Below are 21877 nucleotides of genomic sequence, written 5' to 3'. Positions count from 1 at the left end.
TGTTGCAAGATTCTAATAAATAGGACTGATGATTAAATAGGGCTGTTAAATGATCAATTGAAGCAATTGTTTAATGGATGGATAACTTGCAAATGAAATTACCTATTGGAAGAACACAATAAAATGCCATTTTGAAGATCCTGAAAGAAAGGGGAAGTTTCATTTAAGGGTGGTATTTTACCCTTGATTGATTGGAACTTGCTTCTGAGAACATGGCGGGAATATAGGATGTATGAATGTGTAGTGTTTAAAAAAATAGACAGATGTCTGTAGTCTTGTACAGTATATGTTTATGTGTGAATGACTGTACCTGCATTCATTTTAAAAGTGAAACATGGGTACATGTCCCTCAAACATATGGTACAGATAGGAAGTGTACTTCTGCACCTGTGTTCAATGTAAAATGCTGTACCTGTGTACAGATCTGTACCTGAGTACAATGTACACTCATTGTATAAGTGTTGAACATAGTGTGAATAGGGCTTTAGTCATTAATTGTCTTTGGATACAACTCTTGGTTCAAATTGCAATACTTAACCACATAAATAAGAAAAAAACATTAGGACCAGTGCTTGGAAGATTTGACTGACTCTCTTTAGATAGACTGAGCTACATTCTTTGTAGTAACAACTGGTGTTGTATTTATGAAAACTTTCCATCTGCCCACTAATTATTTTAATAAGGCCATAATGCTATGCTCACAGTCTGTTTTTGTTATGGTCTGTTTTTCATGACTTTTATAACTCTTATCCTAAATATGTTGGGGTTTTTTAAAAATTTGCTGTTTAGATTATCTGTTATCAAAGTGTCATTTGTTTGTTTGTACAAGTGGAATATACGAGTGGACCACATCACACATAGTCCAACACCCACAATTTTACATATCCGTGGACAGGCAAAGGAGACCCGACCTCTGCATACCTACATGGGTGGAAAAAGGGTTAAAATCCATGTGTCCGTGGTTCCAAGGTCATTTCCGGCCACCATTTAGCTAATCAGCCATTTTGTTGCTTTTTTGTAAAAACAAAATTCCCCACGATTTTTCGCAGTAGAATGGCAGAATACAGAGTTTTGAGGGCATTGCTGGATGGCTGGACACCTGAAGAACATAACATGGTACTTTATTTCACTTATTTCCACCTTTTACTGCTTTTTAGGGGGCCCTTTTTTTCCTCCAGGAACCCCAATTGCCATAGACTCAATGCCTCATTATTTCCGGTTTCATTATCCATGGAAATTGGTGGGAACAGAAACCCCACAGTTAATTAGGTCCACCTGTAACATCTTTTGTTGCAGGATTCTGTGACTTCATCAAGTCTTCAAAATATAATATGTAGTGGCATCAATGATGAAATTCTGGGCATTTCCATTCTTCTGTGCAGAAAATTCAACAGGAGGAGGACACAACTCACTGTAGCCATTATTAGCTTTATTAATGGTTCTCCCATGACTTTGTGCTTTGAAGACTGCCTCATTAATCTCTTGCAGGAGATTCTGAGAAGATTCGTTCAGCTTATTTCAAAGAATGCTCAGTGCCTTTTTCTGAAAAAGAGAATGAGCTATGGAGGAAGATAGATTTCACAGTCTTCTCTTTAAGGAGCTATTGGGACAGAGATGGCATTCTCTGACAAGTTAAAAACCCTGGTATTTCAAAAGATTATTTCTTGTGTCGCGATATGGGGCCAAGGTAGCAAACCTCTTGCTAAGAAAGGAATCCAAATTGCCAGTCTGAGGTGATACCACAGCTGAAAGAACAAAGGGTCACTTACAGTATCACATTGCAAGTGTATGACACAGGAGGGCTTCTGCTAATCATTCCTATGTTTAAAAATGTCATATGGGAAGATTTGACAATACTGCTGAAACGAAATATCCACAGGTTGAAAATCCAGTGATTTCCTCTCTTAAGTGAAAGTATGTGAATGCCTTCAGATTTCATGAAACGTAATGTGTGGGAAAATAGGGTTTCAGCAAATTGATATCTTCTCATGAAAGCTTTCTAGAGATTCCATGACGCGTGCCAACGTTTTAATTTTAAATTAGTCTTTAGGAACTGACAGTGCAGTCTTACGCATGCTTATTTGGAAATAAACCCCATCAGGTCAATGGGACTTACTCCCAGGTATAAGTGTTCATAAAACTGCAGTCTGAATATGGGTGTTTGGTGCTAAATTCAAAAAGTGCTTTATTTACATCATTGGGAAATGTAGTATTATGAAATTCAAATTTCTTTTTCTAAATAGCAATAGCACTTACATTTATATACCACTCTCTCTCTAAGCGGTTTACAATGATTTTAGCATATTGCCCCCCAACATTCTGGGTACTCATTTTACCGACCTTGGAAGGATGGAAGGCTGAGTCAACCTTGAGCCCCTTGGTCAGGATCGAACTTGTAACCTTCTGGTTACAGGGCGGCAGTTTTACCACTGCACCACCAGGGGCTCCTAATTAATTTCGGTGCTAGTTAACATTCTCCCATGTGTTCCGATACTTGTGGAAACCATAGAAGCAAACATGAACCTAAAAGGTAGACCTTCCCTTTAGCCTAGTGAGGTCTTTCTGGGAGGTGGTAGCATGCATTAACGTTCCTATGTGATGTTTTCAGATAAAAAAAGCTTGTGAGAGCACTACAATAACACCATGGGCAGCTCAAACTATGTGTGGTATACTGCTTGTAGTAAACTGTGCTTCACTGCCTGACGTCCAAATGATACAACTGGTTAGTTGCATGTAGTTTTTCACCAACATTTTTTGTTTGTTTGAAAGAATGTAGTTATAGAGGTTGCAAACTAAGGTGGAAGATCAGCACAGGAAGAAGATATCCCGTTGCCTTTAGGCTATGTGAATAACTGCCCCTAGTTGCATTTTGACCCACAAGAGAAAAGAAGGCTGTCCTTCAAATCTACAAGTACATAGATACATACAGATAGACATACACCCGTGTATTCTCCCCGTGCCAATGGCTAACCCCGTGATTATTGTGGTGGAGGGGGAACTGGCTGGTCCGCACATTCCCCCTGTGCCAATGGTTCCCTATCCCAACTGGGACAATTTGTGCCACGCTTCCTGTGGATTCTGCTGACCTGGCCCCATCTCATGAGGAAGCAGTGGAGAAACAAGAGGGCACCCTTCCAGTGCCTCAGAACAGTCTCCACAGTGGCTGCTGGTGTAGGTACCAATGTCTCTCCTCAGGGTCCAACAATTTCCTTTACCCCACACGTTGCTGACTGGTTGAGGGATTTCACTGTGAGAGAATGCAAGGTGTTATGCAACCCCTCCCTCCCTGCCTCTGTGGTACCATGGCCAATTGCCTCTGCTCTCCCGACAGGGCCTCCTATCAGACCCAGACATACTGCTGGGCGAATGTCTTCCTCCTCTCATGGCTTCAGCTCCAGGAAGGAGGCCATTCCATGTTCAGAATGGGGCCTTTTTGTCCCATTCAGGACGCTAGACATAAAATGAGGGTGCACCATGCATCCTCCTCTGAGGACCAACCACCTCCACCTAAGTGTCTGCATATGCAACCAACAGTCCCTATCCCTCCTGCGATACCCCTGGTGTTGTCTCTGCCTGTACCTGTATTGCCTCCACCACTGCTGCTACCACATCCATCTGGGAACCCGATCTTGCCAAGGTCAGATTCTGAATACTCTCACTCTCACCCTCTTAACCCGTGGGTGTCTGATAGGGAGAAAGGAGAGTTATCTGAGGAAGAAGTCACACAACAAGTACCCCTCTCCTCATGTCTATTCTCATCCATAGTTTTTGAAGTCCTTGCTAAGGCTAGGACTATTAATGATGTTACACCTATTGAGGAATCTCGACAGAATTGGACCAAAGTGTCTTCCCTTCCTCCTCCACCCCTTCTGCCATGGTCCCCACTCCCCATGTTTCGTAAGGTCATGCTAGCAGAGTGGGAAAGACACATCTCCTCTAAGCCAGTGGGAGTCTGCCCCAAGGAACATTACTCTCTTCCATAAGACATTAGTTCACTTCTGGCAATCCCTTACATTGATGCCCTTGTGGTGCAACTCATATCTGTTCCTGCCCCTCTTGTTCCTGAGGGGCAAGAACAACTCAAAATATCTGAGTATAAAGAGTGCAGTCTACTCCTCAGAAATGCTCATGAGGCATCTGCCATGGTCATCAAGGCGGCAACCATGAAATTGATCTTTGCCAGAGCATCAACAGAGCATCAATCCTTTGGGCAAAAGAACTGGTGATGCCATCAGGGCTATGCACCCCCCCCCCAGTCCAAGATATTATTCTGGCCTCCAGGCGCCTGGCCACCAAATGCATTTACCAGGCCATATGGGCAGCCTTCTCTCAATGGGCGTGTAGAAAACATAGTGACCCTATCTTGGTGGGAGTTCCCAAGGTTCTGGCTTTCCTCCAGTCTGGGCTTGAGTTGAAGTTCTGCCCTAGCACTCTGAAACACCAGACCTCCACCCTAGCATCAGTTCTGGACCTGTCCTCTCCTGGGTTGTCCACACTTCACCCACACATTACAAGAATCCTCAAGGGGACATCCAATCTGTCCCCCTGCTGTTCACAGGTTCCCATCATGGAACCTGAACAAGGTCCTGAATACACTCACCCAACCGCCCTTTGAACCCTTGTCCTCTGCCTCCCTCCAGGACCTATCCTACAAGGTCCTGTTCCTGGTAGCTGTCACATCAGCTCACAGAGTATCCAAACTGGGGTGCCCTCTCAATCAGTTAGGAAAGAGTTCTGAATCTTCCAATCAGACTCTGTAGTCCTGAAGCTTGACCCCACCTTCATTCCTAAGGTTAGTTCTTCCTTTCACCGCTCTCAGGACATAGTACTACCCTCCTTCTGTCTGTCACCATCCCATTCTAGGAAAATTGCATGGCACACCCTTGATGTCCACAGGGCTCTGCGCGTCTCTATCTGTTACACCAGAGAATTCTGCAAATCTGACTCTCTCTTCGTTTCATTCCAATTATCTTCACTAGGCTCCAGGGTCTCCAAGGGTACTCTAGATGGATCAGGCCTTGCATCCTCCTGATTTATGAAACCTTTAATTTACCAGTCCCTACCAGAATTATCGCACATTCCACTCACAGAGCAGCTACCTCAGTGGCCTTTTTGGCACACATCCCTCTGATAGATATCTGTAGAGCAGCTACATGGTCTCCTGTAACTCCCTTCATATGGCATTACAAAATAGCCTCCTTCTTTCACCCCAAGTGGCCTTTGGTTGTTCGGTCTTACAACAGGTAGTCTAGAGTATACATCTCCCCACCCGCTTTCTCAGATCACTTGGGCATGTCCCATTCTGATGAGCTCCAGCACTGGGGGGAAGGGAACATTGGACTTACCATGAAGAGTTCTTTTCCCCAGTGACTGGAGCTCATCAAGCCCACCCATGGATGTATATATGGTTTCTCTGGTTTGGGAAGACTACCAGTTTTTGGGTGGAAACAGGCCTCAGGATACTACAGTGTTAGTAAATATCTCTATGTTCTCTTGTTCGCATTGTTCTGGTTGTTAACTTATTGCCTTCTTAGGCTTTCTCTCTCTTTCTACATATGCCATACTCTACGCTTCAGCCCCGGAACAGGGGCTCTGGTGCCTCCTGGCAACAGGAAACTAGTATCACATGATCTGGCGCTGTCTCGAGCATGCTCAGTCCGCAACCCATTCTGATGAGCTCAGGTGCGGAGCCAGCCGAGTGGCAGCCTGTGTCCAGCCCTGCTCAGCGGCCCCTTCCAATATGCCCGTGTGCGTGATGTCATGCGCACAGGGTGTGGCTTGGGCTCCATAGGAGCCCAGAGCTAACCCCCTCCTCCCATGCCCGGGTCGCTGAGAGCCCGGGCAAACTCTCTGCCAAGTATTTCAGGCAGCTCTGACTGCCCTATAGAACGTTTTTCCCTTCTTCTCCCTCTCTGGAGGGAGAGAAAGGGAAAAACGTCCTATTAGGCAGCCGACCATGCCTAAAATGATGCGCTGAGAGCTCGTTCGGGCTCTCGGCAGCCCAGGCCACACCCTCTTGTCATGTGACTTTGTCATGTAAAGGGGGCATGGCCTGGGCTGCTGAGAGCCTGAACGAGCTCTTGGCGCATCATTTCAGGCACGGTCGGCTGCCTAATAGGACTTTCCCCCCTTTCTCTCCCTCCAGAGAGGGAGAGGAAGGGGAAAACGTTCTATTGGGCAGTCGGAGCTGCTTGAAGTAATTGGTGAAGTGTTCGCCAGGGCTCTCAGCGGCCCCAGCATGGGAGGGGGGAGTTCACTCTGGGCTCCTATGGAGCCTGAGCCACACAGGGCGGGGTTCTCTCAGCGGCTTTTCACCATTGGCGGCCTGAGTTCTTTGAAGCCTTTCACCCAATGGTTGCTCTGCCCCGGATGAGCTCCAGTCATAGAGAAAAAGAACCCTTCATGCAATGCTCCTTTCTCTAAAAGAAAGGGACTAGAACAGCATGTCATTAATACATGGCGAACTGAAAAGGGCTTCCATTTTGGTGCAAAGGAAGGTAATTCAGCTTGACTGGCATCTGTGAGTGCTTTCGGATGTCACAAGTCAAATCATTTCTCTAGAAGCAGAAATGTCTTTTCAAATGGAGTTGTCTTCATTCTGTTATTAGCAGCAATGCAAGCTAGCTAGCTCTTGAATAGGCCTGCACAGAAGTGTCATTTGATAGCCATAAAATCAACAAAGTCCTTCAAGGCTTTGTAGTGCTGCAAGGGCTGGAAATGTGACTTGCAATTTTGGACACAATTGCTTCTGCCCAAGTGCCAGAGCATTAACCAGCATGCTTGGCATTACTGTGTCAATTATGTGTCAAGAAGCCCAAATGTCACATGAAATCCCTTTTCTCTTGTTACTGCTGTGCAAATGTTATTTGAGCCATTTTGACTTGTGCCACCATCACTGACATTTTCCTTTGCAGCACGGCAAAGCTACTCACTTTAACAAATCCAACCCATTCTTCCTCAAAATATTTTCAAGAAGTTGAAAATCAATTCTGCTGTTTTGCCCAGCAGTTCTGTAAATACCAAAACCTTGACATTCTGTCCTTGTAATGAAAAGCAGAACAAAATGACAGAATTCTTCTTAGTTCATGGCATCCACTGCAATAGGAAATGACTCAATCACAAGCATTTCCACTGAGACCAGAATTCAAGCACTCTGTAGACTGCTTTTCATATTATTTTTTGTAGGTCACATATCTTACCTGAATTAATAATGCACACAATGGAGGTGTATGAATGAAGGGACTCCAGAATTCTGGATTCCAGTCGCTCTGCCATGCATGGTTGTGTGTGAGAAGCAGTTGTAGGAAGAGGATGAAGCAAAGCATCTATCTAATTCTGCTTCCTGTTTTCAAAAGTGGCCAGCCAGATGCTTTCAGGAAGTTCCCAAGCAAGACATGAAGGCAGGTTGTCACCCATGATTTGTCCTCCAGCAGGAATATTAGGGTTGTCACTGAATTTTCCCTGAAGCAAAATCCAAGCAAATTTAGGGATCTTTCCTTAGGTGAAAATTGGGAGGAATTTCAAGGGAAGCAAAAAGAGTTTCAACAAGGCCAGTACTATTTGCATGGAAGATTCTGCTATGGATGTGCATGAACTGTTTCGCACACATCTGGGCAGGTGGAGAGCAGGTGCTGTAAAAGAAGGCAGGCAGGTCTTACCTGCCCCTCCATTGCTCCTCCACTGCCCCCTGCCATCCACCGTGGCACTGTTGGTATTAAACACCATGCCATGTGGCTGCATAGCTGCTCCCAGCAGCTGCACAGCACAGCATTTAATACTGACAGCGCAGCTGTGGTGTGGTGGTGGGGGCAACAGAGGAGCTGCAAAGACCTGCCTTCCTCCTTTTAAAGTTCCTGTTCCCCCCTCCCACTGAAACGATTCAGCTGGACTGACTGACTGACTGACTGATTCAGCTGGGGCAGCTTGAAGCATCTCGGCACCTCAGATAGAGGTGCTGACATGCTTTGAGCACATCCCTAGATTCTGCACAATTCTAGATTGTCACCAGATTTTGCCCATAGCAAAATTATGAAGTTTGCCTAAAGCATAATTATGAAAATTATGCGGAGGTTCCTTCCCAGACAAAACATCTAAGGACCTTAGATTTTGATATGACTAGAACATTGCTGGGGTACCAGGACAATATCCATGCATCTCTAGTTGTTCCTTAATTTAAAAAAATCCCTGTTTTGTAACCTAAAAGATGAACTATGTATCTTGAGAGCGGTCTCTAAATAACATTATTCCTACATGGAAAACATATGGAATTAGTACAAAATATATGTGCAGAATGCCACATCTGCTGAATGGTAACTTAACTCTATATTTTCTTAGATAAAACTATTTAAATCCTGTCCATTGTAACTGTTTACCTGTTTTGGAACTGAAAATGCCTTGGTTGCCTTGGTGGATAACCTGCATTGAGAGATGGTCATGAATATGATTGTGTTGATTCTTTTAGACATTTCAGCAGCTTTCATTATTATACTGGGTAGATTCCAGAAGGCAGTGCTTGGAGATCAGATAAAATCTGATATATTCCAATATATAGAGCAATGTCTTAATCATGTTGTGTTTGGATTACTGCAATTCACTCTGTATGGGGTTGCCCCATACAGCAAGGATTTATAAACTGCAGCTATTGCAAAATGTGGTTGCCAGGATAGCATCCGAGGCCATGTGGATGGATCATCTATAAACAGAATTCTCTTAAACGTACCTGTTGCCAGTCCCATGCATGACAGCTCTCGTGAGAGTTCTCAAGCAGCTGCCTGGATAGCGATGGGCATAGGCGGGAGGGAAGAAAATGGCAGCGGCAGCCAGGCCAGTGGGGGGAAAGACGGCAGTGGGTGGGCAGAGAAGAAAACAGTGGCTGGCAGATGGGGGGGGGGGCTAACTGGTAGGATGCCGGCTGGCCAATGGCCAGCCAGTGGGGAAACAGCTGGGAGGGCAGTAGGAAAGCGGCCAGGAAGCAGGCGGGCGGGTGGGCGACGGGGAAGCAGCAATGGCAAATGAGAGGCCCGCCTGCCAGCTCAAAGGAAGCATGGCCTGCACTGGGGCTGAATGTGAAGGGCAGGCGGGCAGGAGATAAACTGGGGAGTAACATGGGGAGAGAAACTGGCCCTATCCACTCGCAGCATTGCATTCCTTCAATTGCTGAAGTTGGTGTTACCTAGCATTTCTTTATAGATTGTGAGCCCTTTGGGGATAGAGGAGCATCTTATTATTTATTTATATTTGAAACCCACTGTGAAACTTGTTGTTGAAAAGCTGTGTATAAATGTTTGTAGTCGTCAAGAAGAGCAAGTGAGTGGGAGGCCTTGCATGCATGACTGCGCCAGCATGCAAAGAGGCTAGTCCAGTAGCTAGCTGGCTGCCCTGCCTCGAGCCAAGTGGTGAAGTTGCTGGCCTGGCTCACCTATTGGGGAGGAGGACAGAGGACTGTGCGTGGGGTAAACCTAACCAGTAGATGAATGTACAGTTAAGAAGCAGGGGCCTTGAGAACTAGGGATGTGTGAGCCAGCCTAACTGGTTTTCAATCCCCTTTACAAATAGAGGGGGATCCCCTACAGTAAATGATGACGGGGGCGGGGTGTGTGTTGTCTCTGTGCATGCTTGGAGGTCACTCTAATGGCTTCTGCACGTGCACAGAGGCCTGAACCTGGCTGCAGCTGGCCAAGGCTGTTGTTTGGAAGGCTGTGGGGGCGGGTTGGAGAAGCCCCTGGTGTCGCCTCTGATGTCTCTGCCACAGCTGTCTCCACTGCAGCCGCAACTACCTTAATTTTAAAGGTAACTAATGCACCCCCCGCCATATTTAGTGTAGGGAATTTCCCAGGACTTGCAAATTCCATTCCCAAATTCGGCCACTGTAAAAAACAACACCCTAGAATATTCACCAAGAACACCTTTTCAGGCATTTAATGGGAATACTTGTGAAGCCCAAACAGTTAGAACAAGGCTAGGCAAATCTGGCCCTCCAGCTGTTGTTGAACTACTACTCCCATCTTCCCCGGCCATGTTAAATTGTTGCTGGGGATGATGGGAGTTGTCGTTCAACAACAGCTGGAGAGTCAAGTTTGCCCACCCCTGTTTTAGAGTAGGCAAGGATCGTGGCGGACAGGGACATGAAACTAACCAACCCTAATAGGTTTCTGAGGAAACCCATGGTCCACGTGCCTCAGAACACACTTTGGTCTTAAATAAGGAAAGACAAATATTCCTTGACTCCAATAGTGGTGTTAAGAGCTGATGCAACATGGTTTGGGAGAATATCACATGCTTATTTATTTATTTTGTTTACCACCTCAAACCCATGTTTCTGGGCATTTACAACAAATATGGGCAGAGAATGATATATCACACTGAAAAAACAGCAGCCTATTGCTGTTGGCTGAACTGAGGAGGGAAGCAGGGGACCATTTCAAGAAGCAGCAGCTCTTGTTTTAGCAGAAGAATTACATTTGCCTGGGAACTTGGGGCTTTTGTTTGGTTTGGGGAAAAGACAAACCCATCAGTGTATACTATTTCAGATCACTAGGCACAAGTCATAAAATACAACCTCTAGAAAGAAAATAAGAAAACTGAGAACAACAAAAGAGACTATAATAATGATGGTGAAATGTCAAGAAATGCAGCAAGCCGACAGCATGCGCATAACCCCCGAGAAGAATATTGTTTACAGATAAAAATCAAATGCAGTGCAAAGTTAATAGAAAGAACAAACAGGCTTTAGGGCGAGTTTGTTTGATTGTCTTTATTTATTTGCAGGCAAATAGCAAATACACACATTTCACACAGTGTGCTTTTATGGATAATACTCTCCTTCATATACTTCTTAATGTTTACGTGGCTGGCAACACTTCCATCGATGCTTCATTTCCATTGCTTATTGGTTTAAATATTCCCTTTGAACCCATACAGTCAGAAGGGCTAATGTGAAGCATGCATTGTTCTCAGATGAAGCAGGAGGCAGGGGTTGATTCTCAATACAAACTCCATTTTTACGGGCACTTGAGAACAGGTCATTGGATAATATTAAAATTGCTTTTTAAAATTACTTTCTTAAGAAATAAGGGAGCTAGGAAACCTTTAGCAAAAATATTTTTATTACTGCAAATAACATAAAAGCAAAGATTGAAACTCAGATATGCAAAGCCATATACATTATAGTTAAGGAACTCCATTGCCAACCCTGCCTCCCCACCCAAATGCCTCTATATTGCATTGTGAATTTAGTCAACACTTAAAAGTGAGGAGAGTAATTTTCAAACAAAAAGAAGAGGAGAATGGGATCATGACTGACAAATGTCAGTCTAAATTGTACAGATCGATTTAATTTTAATCTAGATGACCATGACTGGATAATTGTCACAGCTCTTGGAGTCTTTTTCTGCCTTAGTCAGTGTCTTTGAGCACAGGATTGAAGCATTAGATGCAGCTGGAGTTTCAAGCAGGAAGTTCAAATGTGCTTTATTATTATTGTTGTTGTTGTTTACACAGTCAGACAGGTGTTATTGACTGGTTTGTTTTATACAGACATCGGGTCCTTCCCAAGGACCTGGGATGGATGAATTTTATCATCAATGTTGTTGCTGTTATTATAGATATCGTCGCAGAATATAGGCAGTTCCCGGTAAAGTTGCTTTTTGTCATTGGCTGATGGTGATTTCTGTGGCCCCTATGGTGTTGAGGTGCTCTTCAAGGTCTTTTGGAACTGCACCCAGGGCGCCAATTACCACTGGGATTATTTTGGTCTTTTTCTGCCACAGCCTTTCAATTTCAATTTGTAGATCTTTGTATTTGGTGATTTTTTTTCTATTTCTTTTTCTTCTATTCTGCTATCCCCTGGTATTGCTATGTCGATTATTTTCACTTGTTTTTCTTTCTTCTCGACTACAATTATATCTGGTGTATTGTGTGACAGATATTTGTCTGTTTGTAGTCGGAAGTCCCATAATATTTTTACATCATCATTTTCGACAACTTTTTCAATTTTATGGTCCCACCAATTCTTGGCTACAGGTAGCTTGTATTTTTTGCAGATGTTCCAGTGTATCATCCCTGCTACCTTGTCATGCCTTTGTTTGTAGTCAGTCTGTGCGATCTTTATACAACAGCTGATTAGGTGGTCCACTGTTTCATCTGCTTCTTTACAAAGGCGGCACTTGCTGTTTGTTGTTGATTTTTGGACTTTTGCTCTTATTGCATTTGTTCTTGTGCAGCCAGTATTAAACCCTCTGTTTCTTTCTTCAAGTTGCCATTCTTAAGCCATTGCCAGGTCTTGGTGATGTCTGATTTTCCACTTATATTGTGCAAATATTGACCATGCAGTGGCTTATTTCTAGGGGTGTGCAATTCAGGAATTCTGTGATTCGGTTCGGGACCCGAACCGAATCACCCCTGTTCTGTTTTGTGCCCGAATATGGGCCACCCGAATGACCCTTGATTCGGTTCGGATTTGGATTTAATCAGAATCTGAATCAATTCGGGGGTAAAAAAGGGGCCCAGGGGCAAAATTTGGGGGTGGTGTGGTAGTGCCCAATGGGTGGAGTCTACCACCCCAATTTCAGGGGAATTGGGCAAAGGGCTGATTTTGGGGAATTTTTGAAATTTTAATGACTTTGGGGCAGTTCAGGGGCATAGCATGGGATCTGGGCAAAAGGAGTGGGGTGGGGTGGTAGTGCCTAATGGGTGCAGGCTACCACCCCAATTTCAGGGGGATTGGGCAAAGGGCTGATTTTTTGAGAATTTTTGAAGTTTTAGTGACTTTGGGGCAGTTTGGGGGCAGAAAGTGGATCTGCCCCAAAAGAATGTGGTGGGGTGGTAGTGCCTAATGGGTGGAGGCTACCACCCCAATTTCAGGGGGATTGGGCAGAGGGCTGATTTTTGGGGAATATTTGGTGTCTTTGGGGCAGATTGGGGGCAGAAAGTGGATCTGCCCCAAAGGAGTGGGGTGGGCTGGTAGATAGTGCCTAATGGGTGGAGGCTACCACCCGTCCCCAATTTCAGAGTGATTGGGCAGAGGGGTGAATTTTGGTGAATTCTGAGGTTTGTCTTCATAAGGTGAAGTGTGCTAAATTGATTACTTCCTCATATTCTTAGTAATTGAGAGTGTGAAAAAGTGAAAGTGGGGTCATGAGAGTTGTCTAATTGAAAAAAATCTCATTTGCTATGATAGAATGAGAATTCACACCTCAGAAGTTTTTTGCACATCCCTACTTATTTCTCCATTTTTCTGCTCGGTTCTTGACTTGTTCTTTCTTGTAGGCCTGTTTTGTTTCATTGGTGTTGAATAGTTTCACGTTCTTGACCATTTGAAGTGCATCTTCTTCACTGTCCTGGATATATTCTTCAAGGCCTCTTTTCTTCTCCTCTACTGTTTGATGGACTTGCAGCATTCCTCTTCCACCTGAGCTGCAAGGGAGGTATAGCCTATCTACATCACTGTGGGGGTGCAGAGCATGATTGATAGTCATGATTTTCCTGGTCTTACAATCTAGTGTCTCTAGTCTGCTTGGGTCCAATCTATTATTCCTGCAGTGTATCTGATAACAGGTATAGCCCAGGTGTTTATGGCTTGTATGGTGTTCCCGCCATTGAGTTTGGACTTGAGGATTTTTCTAACTCTCCTGATGTATTCACTTCCCATTTTTCTTTTAACTTCAGTGTGTGCCATGTTATCAGCCTGGAGAATCCCCAAGTATTTGTAAGGTTCTTTCTCTTCCAGGTTCTTGATCTTGCTTCCATTGGGCAGTTCTATTCCTTCTGTTTTTCTTATTTTCCCTCTGTTCATTATTAATGCAGCACACTTGTCTAGTCCAAACTCCATTGCTATATCACTACTGAATATATGGACAATGTTTATCAATGATTCGATTTCTGACTGGGACTTTCCATACAACTTCAGATCGTCCATGTACAGCAGATGGTTGATTTTACTGGATGTTTTAGATGTTTGGTATCCGAGGCCTGTTCTGTTTCGCATTTGTGAAAGTGGGGTCATGGCGATTACAAAAAACAGAGGGGATAGTGAGTCCCCTTCGAAAATGCCTCTTCTAATGCTAACCTGTCCAAGTGTCTCGCCATTGATTGTTAACTGTGTTCTCCACATGCTCATTGCTTTTTAAATAAATATCTGAATGTTTTTGCTGACACCAGTTGTTTCTAAACATTTTAGTATCCATGTGTGAGGCAATGAGTCGAAGGCCTTCTTGTAGTCAATCCATGCAACACTTAGATTGGTTTTTCTTCTCTTGCAATTTTCTAAAATCATTTTGTCAGTCAGCAGCTGGTCTTTTGTGCCTCTGGTGTTCGGGCAATTTCCTTTCTGTTCAACTGGAAGCTGTTTGTTAGTTAATAAATGTTGCATCACTTCATCTGCTATTATTCCAGTTAGTAATTTGAACATGGTTGGCAGGCAGGTTATCGGTCTATAATTACTTGGAACTGCACCTTTTGCTAGGTCTTTCATGATGAGATGAGTTTTCCCAGTTGTTAGCCATTGTTCAATATCACCTCCTTGCAACATGTGATTGAACTGTTTTGATAGTTGTTTATGGAGGCTTGTTAGTTGTTTAAGCCAAAAGCCATGCAGTTCATTGTTGCTTGGTGCAGTCCAATTTTTAATTTTCTTTGCTCTTTCACTTATTAATTCTGGTGTTATTATTAGATCTTGCATTTGTTGGTTACATGTTTGACCTCTTTCACCCAGCCTGCTTTTTTATTATAATCTATTGGATTGTCCCATAGTTTCCCCCAGAATTGCTCTGTTTCTTCTTTATTTGGTGTTACTGCAAGAAACCTGGAGTTTTTCCTTCTATGCTTTGGTAGAAACGTCTCTGATTGGACTGGAATTGGAGATTCTGCCTGTGTTGTGTAGTTCTGGCTTCATATCTGCTAATCTTTTTGACACTGCTGTTTTTTGCTGCTTTCTAATTTCTCTAATTAGAAAGCAGCAAAATTTCTCTAATTTCTCTAATTTCTCAGGACTTCTCTAATTTTCCTTGCAACTAGGTGGTATTTTTGGATCAGATACTGTTTGGTGTTTTCATTCTCCAGCTTCTTGTCTTTCATATCTTTCAATTTACTAGCATCTGATCTAACCCTGGCGATTTTATTTTCTAATCTAATCTTCCATTTAGGTGATGTACTACTTCCTTTTACAGGTCTACTGATCTTATAACCAAGCGCTTGTGTTGTTATTGTTGCTGCACTGTACATTAGATGGTTTGTTTCTTGCAAATTACTGGTTGTTATTTCTGCAAGTGCAGCATTGACATCTTTTAATGCCTGAGTAAGTTGTTTTTTGGCAACTGTTTTTAGCGCTGGAAGTCAAACCCTGGTGGTTGTTTGGTTCATGTGCTCAGTTATTTTTTGCTTTAGTTCTTGTTGCTTTTCTGTTAAACGGCATTTGGGTTTTTGAGGTGAAGGCAAAGGGGAGGTTGCCTGGTTTTGATTTTGAAACAGTTCAGCAACAGTGGCATCCACAATTTCCAACACCTCTTTCACCTGCTCCTGAGAAACTTCTTCAGTTGGTGGTAATTCTTCTTCCATATCTTGAGCCTGTGTTATTTCTTTGCAGTTCTTCCAGCTCAACTTCTGTGAATACTTTATTTCTTAATATGAATCTTTTCTGGTCTGCTAGCCTTTGTTCTGTTATTTCTGTATCTGGATGCTTCTCTTTCCAAATTTGGTACATTCTTTTTAAATAACCTCTTCTAGTTGGACTAGACTTGTAATAGCAGATCATTATTTCCTTGTTGACATTTTTCATATATTTTTTCCGGTTAAGTGATGTTTCTTCCAGTAACCCTGCAGTCTCCAGCCCTGGTTCCTCAACTGAAGATCCTGAGTCCTGTAGCCCACTTGCCACCAGATGTCCAGGGACTCCAGCACCTGGTGCGGTCCTTGTTGACCCGGGTGACGACCGATCCGGTATAGATTTATTAAAGTTACGTCTCACCATATTGTTGATGGGAGAGGCACTCTTTGTCTGGCTCCTCTGGTGAGACCTGTCCAGTATGGTTGGACCTCTGGCATAGCTCTCACCTTCCTCAGAGCATGCAAGCCCCACATCCACACCAAGGTAGTGCTTCACTGGGGGTGCTTTTTAAAATTATTATTATTATTATTAATTTTTACATTTTATATCCCGCTCTTCCTTCAAGTAGCCCAGAGCGGTGTACTACATACTTATATTTCTCCTCACAACAACCCTGTGAAGTAGGTTAGGCTGAGAGAGAAGTGACTGGCCCAGAGTCACCCTATTAGTAAAATCTACTCTTCAGAATAATAAACCACATGACTTTATAAAAGCAATTGCACTGTTTCAGATTAAAGGAACATACAGCATTGCCATTTCTGACTTCATTGATAGTTGGGCAAGATTCTCAACTACATTAAATGACTTGCCCTTGCTTATATTCAATATTCAATTATATATTTATTACAATAGCAAAAAGAGCATTTGTCATAGTGACTTGTATGTCTATCAGCAGTCACGCAGTTACACAAGGGTGGATTGGGGCGGGGGGGGCAAATGTTCTCTTGGACAAGTAGTTTGCCCCCACTTGCCCCTCATTTCTGTTCCATAGCTCACCCACCATTTTTCCCCTTGTGTGTGTGCCCTTCAATTTTTTCTGGTGCCATTACGGCAGATATACTTCCCTCCATTTTTGCAAAGGTTTTTAGAATGCATGCCTAATAATGAACTTATTTCATTGTTCTTAAGAATTTACAGTGTGCAGGACTAATAGGTTGTCCAGAAATATAGCTGCTTCTGAGGAATAATTGGTTTGGAATACAAATTGAGAGGAGCACAGTGGTTTTTGAGCATCAGATTATGGTGGTGGGAAAAAAGAGACTAAAATGAGTTTTTATATCTCAAAGCTGAGCTGGCTTTGAGGGATTCCTTTAAAAGTTTTTCTATAATTTTCAGTCAAAACAGAAGAGCTTTCTGAGGTGATACCCAGTCTTCTGAGAGAACTTTGCCTTATACCTTTGACCTGACTGAAACTTGTCAAGCCAATTGGCAACCAACAGATTCTAAACTAGACAAATAAGCTCCCCCCACCGCTTCATATTCACTAATAGTTTGTTGAACATTGACTATTGAATTCAGGCTCCACACTTCAGGTGCTGGTAGCTCATCAGGTTTATTAGAAGGTGTGCAAGGCTGGAGCAAGGCTCCTAATGTAAGCCTGAGCCAGCATTTCTCCTACCCCATGGAAGGAAACTGAGGTGTAGTCAGGAATGGGTTGTACGTAGAGGAACACTGCAGGCTTAATTCATTGTACTTTAAATCAACACAAATAGCACATACCCCTAATGTTCAGCAACACAAGAGGCACCCAATGCACTAAAGAGAATGAGCTGTCAATAAAAACACCATCACCATTACACGGATTGGGATGCAGAAGCCCCTTTCCAGCTTTAGAAGAAGAAGAAGAAAAAAACCAAAAACCTTACCATGAATGTAGCAACACATCATTTTTTTCGTATCTTTTTCATTTAGTCCTCTTCAGTAACTACTGCATTTCATCATTTAGCTGAGAAATTGGATGCCTTGGGGCTTGGCTTTTATCATGCACTAATAAAATGAAGACAAACAGACCTTTAAAAAATAATCGCCCAAATAGAGCCTGTCAGTAAGCATTAGACTCAGATTTGGCATCAGCTCAAAAAGGTTATGTTGCATTAGAATACATTAAGCATTCACTCGCTTCATCCAGGTAAAGTTCCCTGTTTACCTTTGGGCACACATGCTTTAATTATTTTTTAATAAAAATGTTATAGGTGAATAGCCTTTGAATTTAAGGTATAAACTTATACATAACTAAAAAGTGAACTGGAGAATAGATTGTTAGAACTGTTATGATTATACAAGAGAAGCAGCTCTCCATAGCATGGAACACTCTATTTTGGCTGCCATATAGCTTTAGTCTGCCCACCAACAGTGGTCCATGCAATTATTTCGCAAACCTCTAAGTCACTTGGTGTTTTCATTAGGCATAGTCCTTCACAGTCGCTAGTGCAACATCCTGCTGTCCATTGCAGAACCCCTGCCTCATTCAGATATAGGCATTGGGGGTAACACTCTTGGGGGCAAATCTAGATCTATACAGGAGCTGCAGTGGCGGTGGGGCAATCTATGTATTTGGGGCAATCTATGTATCTTGAGCACTTAGCAGTAAGCCAGCTAAGTATCATTCATTGAGGTTTGCCTTTTAGGTGTCCTGTTGGATTTAGTATAACTGGCTGGAAGTAAATGGTTATCCCAAAACTTATATGGCTGGACACAAGAAGGGATTTCTGATGCAGCATATGCCAGGTGGAAAAAGAGCCTCTGGGCCTGGCAGCAGGCACCCATGCACTAATTCCAGGCTGCTTAAAAGGTGGCAAAACCTGTCTGATATTCCACAAGGAAAGTCCTCTTTTCAACATTCATGCCACTTTCATAGGTGCATTTCAGCATTTATTAGAATTGGAATGATACGGAGAAGATTAGCAGGGCCTTTGTGCATGGAGGACTCTTTTGGCTGGGTGACTCTCCAGAGGTTGCAAATGAGCACGGCTGGGTGCACATTGCATATAAGTGATATAATTTAATGAAGGTTTGTGACACTAAAGGTAAAGTTAAAGTGTGCCGTCAAGTCGATTTTGACTCCTGGTGCCCACAGAGCCCTGTGGTTTTCTTTGGTAGAACATACCATTAGACTAGCCAAAATTCCTAGAGTGTCAGCAATCTGGCCACCCAGAAGGGAAGTCCAGGAAGTTAGTCCACAATACAAATTGGGCTGCAGAAACGAAACACGGCTCAGAATAGTTCTTTATATCAAGCTTGGGCTGAAAGCTGTCGACACAAGGGTTGACAAATGTTGTCTTCCAGCAGCTGACAGAAAGCTGCTGATGTGCTTTATAGTCCAAGCTGATAACTCTCAGCTGGCAGGAATTCAAGGCTTATCAGCCCTCTGCAAGAGGCGTTTACTCCTCCTGATAGTTTCCAGCTGTGCTCTCCACCTTGTGACACACCGTTGCTGTGGAGTCAGTGGGGGTTGCCTGCACAGCTCATCTTCTAGTCTGTCCATCGCTGTCTCTGCTGCCTCAGACTGCTGTGCCTGCTCTGACTGCTGTGCCTGCTCTGAAACATCAGCGGGACCTTCCTCAGCCGTCTCTTGGGAACTGACAGCTGGGCTCTGCCCCTTAGGCACCCCTGCATCGGCTGAAAGGCTGTCAGCTTCCCCTTCCTCCTCGCTATCTGAGATCGAGGGCGTGACATAGAGCAGACATACTGCTATCTTCCTCCCATGAGCTTATCCCATTTTCCATTTCAACAAAACATTTATATCCTTAGATAACGATCCAGCTGTGCTTCATTATCTGACCAACTCCAGAAATCGTACTACATAAAGGAGAAAAATCCTCATTTAAGCATCACTCCAAAGTTTAACTCCTCATTTAACCACCAGGAATCAAGGTATTTAATTCAAGAATCCACCATGCCTCCCTCCTGAGTAAGAGTCTATCCTGGCCATAATTAATCTTTCCAATCGCCCCCAAACCAGGGGTATCTCAGGTGGAGGCCATGGCCAGGAGTGCTTTCTATCAGCTTCAGCTGATTTGACAGCTGCGCCCATTCCTTGGAGAGGATGACCTCAAAACAGTGGTGCATCAGCTGGTAACCTCCCGGCTTGACTATTGCAATGCACTCTATGTGGGGCTGCCTTTGTACGTAGTCCGGAAACTTCAGTTAGTTCAGAATGCGGCAGCCAGATTGGTCTCTGGGGCAACCCGGAGAGACCATATTATGCCTGTCTTGAAACAATTACACTGGCTGCCGATATGTTTCCGGGCAAAATACAAAGTGCTGGTTATTACCTTTAAAGCCCTGAACGGCTTGGGTCCGAGTTACCTTAGAGAGTGCCTTCTTTTACAGGATCCCCACCGCACATTAAGGTCAACTGAGGAGGTCCATCTCCAGTTACTACCGGTTTGTTTGGTGGCGACTCATAGGCGGGCCTTTTCTGTGGCTGCTCCCGGGCTGTGGAATGCCCTCCCAGCAGAAATTCATAATCTCAATTCTTTACTGACCTTCAAGAGAGCCCTTAAAACCCATCTGTTTGGCCTGGCCTTTCAGGGTTTTTAATTAGTTTTAATTGTTTTAATGCTAACCTGGTTTTCAGGGTTTTAATTGTTATGATAGTTTAATTGTTTTTAAGATTTTTTTAATTGGTGTTAATATTTATATCACTGTTTTAATTGTTATTGGTTTTAATGGTTTCTGTTTTTAATTGTAAAACTGCCCTGAGCCATTTCGGAAGGGCGGTATAAATATCGAACAAACAAACAAACAAACAAACAAATAAAATGTAGGTCTTTATAAGAGTGCTTTTGTTCCAAAAAGTGAGCCACCAAATGGGCACCCACCTTAGCACATTTAACATTACTCAGATGTTCTTTAAAGGTCTCAAAGTTTTACCAACATACAATCTCTTACATGGGCACTGAATAACATATACCACACCAGTTGTATTACAAGTGGTAAAAGAATGCAGTATATAACATTTTTGATTAAAATGGTTTACAAAACTTTTAATCAAATCTGCATGCTGATAATACACACAGTGGCCACAAGGATAATGTCCCCGAGGTTTTGAGGAACCTGGCAAACTCTGTAATGTTTCTCTCCCTTTTTCCTTATTTTCACTTCTAACCAGTATGTCCTACAGATTTTTTTTGTCCTCTTAAAAGAGATGATGGTCCTATTTTGACAATAAGGGATGTCCTGTAAAATGTGCCAGTATTGGTTAATTTTCTTTTTAAATCGTTGGTGATATAATTAAATGTTAAACTTCAATGAATAGCAACAGAGGAATCCTTCTTAAGTACGCACAAAAGTTCCTCCATAGAAATCACTATTGCTTTTAAAAAATTTTGTTCAATGACTGTCTCTGGATAACCCCTATCCAGAAACTGCTGTTTAATACTGAAGACATTTTAAGGGTCATCCCTGGTTGTCAAAATAGGCCCAAATAGGTTGTCAGGTTTTTACCTGTTTTTGAAGAAGAGGGGTTTTTATGACAGGATCTCATTAGAAAATAAGTTAGTGTATAATGATTACAGTTTTTATACTAGGTTGTCCCATTGTTGTTTTTCAAGAATTCAGTGTCTGCATATTTTAAATATTCATAAGATTTTATTATGTGTCCTAGTTTGCCCCTGAAGAAGGCTTTGGCCAATATGCATTGGGCTTCAGTCAACAAATTTTACAGCACCGTGGGACTTGGGTCTCTTCTTTTGCATCTCCACACTCCACCCCCCACACTACAGAAACTAAAGATTTGCTGACCACAGTGAATCCACCTAAGTGTGAATGCATGATACAACTTGGCTCCAGCCAACATCAGCCCTGTGGTTAATGCCACCAACTTAGTCAACCTATTGTTAAAGCTACCTGCCTTGAGATCACTGCCCTCAAGCCATAAAGTTTTTTAAGGTGGGTGATCCACTTACTGCACTTTGAAGTAAGTGCAAAGCCAGTGTTCCTTGAGCCGTAAAGCCTCTAAGGACTTCCAAAAACTCCTCCTGAGGCCAAATGCGTGCTTTAAGGTGCTCACCACTCTACACTGCCCATGTATGCCACAATGTGACTACCAAAGTGAGGAGCTAGCCTAGCTTGGCCCCTTCCCCTCCCACTAACCATCCAGAAAAGCAGCTAATCCCCTTCTTAAGTCATCTAAAAATAGATCAGAACAATGGGGATAAAAGTACTCCATTGTACCGAAACAGCTCTGGGCGGGAGAAAAAATGAAAAGGGTGAACCCCATCACCCCGATAAAGCTCAGGCACGGAGAATACCACCTTGAGATAGGAAATAGAT

The 21877-nt window shown here is 43.2% G+C and overlaps 1 protein-coding gene and 1 pseudogene across 5 annotated transcripts in view; both read left to right on the top strand.

The window, feature by feature from the left end:
- Positions 1 to 21877, top strand: part of LOC128326466 (basic proline-rich protein-like) — a 65322-nt gene that overhangs the window by 17782 nt on the left and 25663 nt on the right. The gene's annotated exons all lie outside the window — the stretch shown is intronic.
- Positions 18461 to 18558, top strand: LOC128328593 (uncharacterized; annotated as a pseudogene).

The sequence above is a fragment of the Hemicordylus capensis genome, chromosome 5 (assembly GCF_027244095.1).
Source record: "Hemicordylus capensis ecotype Gifberg chromosome 5, rHemCap1.1.pri, whole genome shotgun sequence".
NCBI lineage: Eukaryota > Metazoa > Chordata > Lepidosauria > Squamata > Cordylidae > Hemicordylus > Hemicordylus capensis.
Note: the sequence above shows the minus strand (reverse complement) of the source record. Positions and strands in the feature narration are given on the sequence as shown.